Below are 4497 nucleotides of genomic sequence, written 5' to 3'. Positions count from 1 at the left end.
CTTTCAGTGCTACCCCCACTCACATGCAGGATCAGCTACTTTGTCTCTTTGCCATGCCATGGTTTAGGGTTTTCCGGGCATCAGCAGAGATAACTGAGGGCTTCCCTGGTGGCTCAGATGGTAAAGAATCTGCCTGCAGTGTGGGAGACCTGGGTTCTATCCCTGGGTTGGGAAGATCCCCTGGAGAAGGGCATGGCAACCCACTCCAGTATTCTTGCCTGGAGAATCCCCATGGACAGAGGAGCCTGGTGGGCTATAGTCCATGGGGTCGCAAAGAGTTGGACATGACTGAGTGACTAAGCACAGCACAGAGGTAATTGAATCTGTGCCAACTTTGAGGTGGCTGTTGACCTTGGACTCATCTCTTTGATTTTCCTTCATCTTTTTTTGCTGTCTTTGGTGAGGCGGGTCCCTAAGAAATCATAATCTACAAAACCAATGCATATTCTGTCTCACTGCTACTAAAAAACAAAATTTAAGTGTAAGTTTAAAGATCAAATTGGCTTTATTCAATGATTCATGATTTAGGCAGCATCCCACTTAGTGAATAGAAAAGCTGCTGAAAAGGAAAGATTTTTGTAGACAAAAGGGGGCAGGCAAGGTGCTCGCTTCGGCAGCGCATATACTAAAACTGGAACGATACAGAGAAGATTAGCATGGCCCCTGTGCAAGGATGACACGCAAATTCGTGAAGCGTTCCATATTTTTAGACACATGTACCCCAATGTTCATCGCAGCACTGTTTATAATAGCCAGGACATGGAAACAACCTAGATGTCCATCAGCAGATGAATGGATAAGCAAGCTGTGGTACATATACACAATGGAGTATTACTCAGCCATTAAAAAGAATTCGTTTGAATCAGTTCTGATGAGATGGATGAAACTGGAGCCGATTATACAGAGTGAAGTAAGCCAGAAAGAAAAACACCAATACAGTATACTAACACATATATATGGAATTTAGAAAGATGGCAATGACGACCCTGTATGCAAGACAGGAAAAAAGACACAGCTGTGTATAACGGACTTTTGGACTCAGAGGGTGAGGGAGAGGGTGGGATGATTTGGGAGAATGGCATTGTAACATGTATACTATCATGTAAGAATCGAATCGCCAGTCTATGTCTGACGCAGGATACAGCATGCTTGGGGCTGGTGCACGGTGATGACCCAGAGAGATGTTATGGGGAGGGAGGTGGGAGGGGGGGTTCATGTTTGGGAACGCATGTACACCCGTGGTGGATTCATGTCAATGTATGGCAAAACCAATACAGTATTGTAAAGTAAAATAAAGTAAAAAAAAATAAATAAAAATTAAAAAAATAAACACACACACACACAAAAAAAGGGGGCAGGCAAGGGAAAAAAGTAGATTACCTAATCTTTCTTTGGGGGATGGAAGGGGTCTCTCAGGCAGGATTACCTCGTTACCACTGATCAGGAAATTCCAGACTGACCACTTAAGATCACATTCCTGTGGAAGACTGAAACTACAATTTGGTTTGGTATTAAGTTTTGGCTTGGTGAGGTGGGCTTAGCACAAGTGACTCCATTTTGGGTCTGATGTTTCTTTTAAAACATTAGTCGACCTTGATCTCCTATCTCCTGGTTATCAGCACACTCCCCTGTTTTTTCCTGCACCAGAGGGTTAGAAGACGGTGGCTGTTGCTCATGGGGTCTCCATGTGTAGTACAGTGAGAGCTATGGCCTGAGGTTGGGCTGGCACTGTTGGGTCTGGTCTTCTGGACCATGCTTCCATGCCTTGGTCTCTTCCCTTTTCTTCTGTTTTGGTAATTCTGGTAATTGGCAGAGAACCCCTACTATGTGGGTAGCATCTATAAGGGTTACAGTTTGCTGCATGCTTATGCCTGGCACTGAAACTCCAGTAAGGCCTGTAACATTACTGCCTCCATACCCTTTTCTCCTCAACAACATCGAATTCCACGGTGTTTCCATCTCCTACACTGCAAATCTGGATACATGTTGTATCATGTATTAGTACCTCATTCCTTTCTATTACTGAAATATTTAATTTTATGACTATTCTACACTTTATTTACCTATTTGTCATTTGGTAGACATTTTGTTTTTTCCACTTTTGGGCTATTATGAATAATACTACAATTAATATTTATAGAAAAAATTCCATATGGATATACAGTCCTGATTTTCTAGGGTATAGGAGTAGATTTGCTGGGTTATGATATCTCTGTGTTTAATATTTTGAGAAGCTGCCAAATTGTTTTTCTAAACTGTGTGCATCAATTTACATTCCTGAAGTTTAGTTATGTTGAAAAAATATTTTATGGGCTTATTGGACTATTATATATCTTCTTTGGAGAAATGGCTGGTTAAATCCTTTGTCTAGCTACCATATGACCCTGTAATCCCACTTCTGGGCATATATCTGGAGAACAACGTGATCCAAAGGAATACCTGCACCCCACTGTTCATTGCAGTACTGTTTACAATAGCCAAGACACGGAAGCAGCCTAAATGTCCATAGTTAATCAGCTATACCTCAATACTAAATAAAAAGTTTAAAGTTTGGGGAAAAAATCCTTTGTCTATTTTTAAGTTGGGTTGTCTTTTTGTTGTTTTTTTCTTTATATATTCTGGATATGAGCTAAACCATTTATATTTAACATGACTATTGATGGGGTTTGGTTGATCTGGATTTTGCTGTTTGTTTCCTATTCTCATTTTTCCTCTTTTTCTTTTTTTTATGTGGATTAATTGAGTTTTAAAAAATATTTTATTTTATCTTCACTATTACCTTATTAACTATACCACTTTATCTGTAGCTGTTTCTCTAGCATTTATAGTATACATCTTTAGTGTAGCATGCCATCAAATAACATACCACTGGCCGTATTTATCTTCTTGGACTCCAAAATCACTGCGGATGGTGGCTGAAGTCATGAAATTAAAATGTATGCTCTTTGGAAAAAAAGAGCATGTGGTAGCTGCAACAAACCTAGACAGCATATTTAAAAGCAGAGATATTACTTTGCCAACAAAGGTCTGTATCATCAAAGTTATGGTTTTTCCAGTAGTCATAGATGGATGTGAGAGTTGGACCATAAAAAAGGCTGAGCACTGAAGAATTGGTGCTTTCAAATATAGTGCTGAAGACTCTTGAGAATCCCTTGGACAGCAAGATCAAACCAGCCAATCCTAAAGGAAATCAATCCTGAATATTCATTGGAAGGACTGATGCTGAAGCTGAAGCTCCAATACTTTGGGCACCTGATACAAGGAGCTGACTCATTGGAAAAGATCCTGAAGCTGGGAAAGATTGAGGGCAGGAGGAGAAGGAGGATGAGATGGTTGGATGGCATCATCGATTCAATGGACATGAGTTTGAGCAAACTCTGAGAGATAGTGAAAGACAGGGAAGCCTGGCATGCTGCTTCCATGGGGTTGCAGAGTCAGTCTTGACTTAGTGACTGAACAACAACTGACTGTATAGTATAAGAATCTTTCAAACTTACATTTTTTTCTCCTCCCAGCTTTTTGTCATTATTTTCATGTATTTCACTCCTGCATGCTACAAATGTCACAATGCATCATTATTATCTTTGCTTTGAGTAGTCAAAAAAATTTTAAGTATTTTAAAAAATTAGCTGGTTACAAAGTATCTTGGTATATTTTGCTTGTTTAAAGTGATTACTTCATGTAGGCAATCTGTGAAGTGATCTGTACTTTTTTTCTTTGGGCTCTAAACTTTTACTTAAGCAATAGAAAAAACACATGTTGAGTCAGATAATTCTGGAAACTAAGTTCCAAGCTGCTTACTGGGCATTTTGGGAGCCCATGGATTGATACCAATCTTAGTAATCATGGGTGAGCTTTCACCTGTCAACAGACTTTGAATCCCTGGTGTGTATTGTAAATTGCTAAAGGTTTGGAACTCTTCCATATTTGAAGTGTGCTAGTTTTATTGTCCATTTATTAAATTGCTAAGTGAATGGAACTAATAACAGGAAATTCACTGAAACAGAAAACTTAATAATACCCCTGAGTATTCATTGGTAGCAAGTTCAATTATAGTCATGCAACGATCACTTCAAAATCCTATGTCAGATAGATAAAAATCACAAAGCTTTCAAGCATGAGATCCACCTTGTACAGAATTTTGTGCTCTGTGATTTTACATCCTACACTTCCGCAACAGAGTGTAAGAAGAGAACTGAATCATTAGAGGAGATATAGGGATAGATGGTAAGTGTTTGATATCAGAGGAAAATCTATTTTAAACAAGCAAAGTAAGTTGATAAACAAATGTTACCTATTAAACATTGAAAAATATTGTTTTGGCCTTTAAAAGAGAGTCCAGAATTTAGCAGAGCTTCTGGGTCAATTGATTTGACTTGATGACACAGAGTTTTCCTATCTTCTTTTTGCCTCACCTTTATAAAGTGGTAATGATAATTGCTACTTATTTAAAGTGGATGTTGAGGTGGGGAAGAGAGGAGATAATAAGATCTTTAA

General features: G+C 38.9%; 1 non-coding gene across 1 annotated transcript; it reads left to right on the top strand.

Annotated features, from left to right (window-relative positions):
* Positions 1 to 601: 601 nt before the first annotated feature.
* Positions 602 to 708, top strand: LOC138444517 (U6 spliceosomal RNA). Its single transcript, XR_011258534.1, has one exon. It is a non-coding gene; the product is annotated as a U6 spliceosomal RNA (small nuclear RNA).
* Positions 709 to 4497: the final 3789 nt, after the last annotated feature.

Source organism: Ovis canadensis, chromosome 7 (genome assembly GCF_042477335.2).
Source record: "Ovis canadensis isolate MfBH-ARS-UI-01 breed Bighorn chromosome 7, ARS-UI_OviCan_v2, whole genome shotgun sequence".
Taxonomy (NCBI): domain Eukaryota; kingdom Metazoa; phylum Chordata; class Mammalia; order Artiodactyla; family Bovidae; genus Ovis; species Ovis canadensis.
Note: the sequence above shows the minus strand (reverse complement) of the source record. Positions and strands in the feature narration are given on the sequence as shown.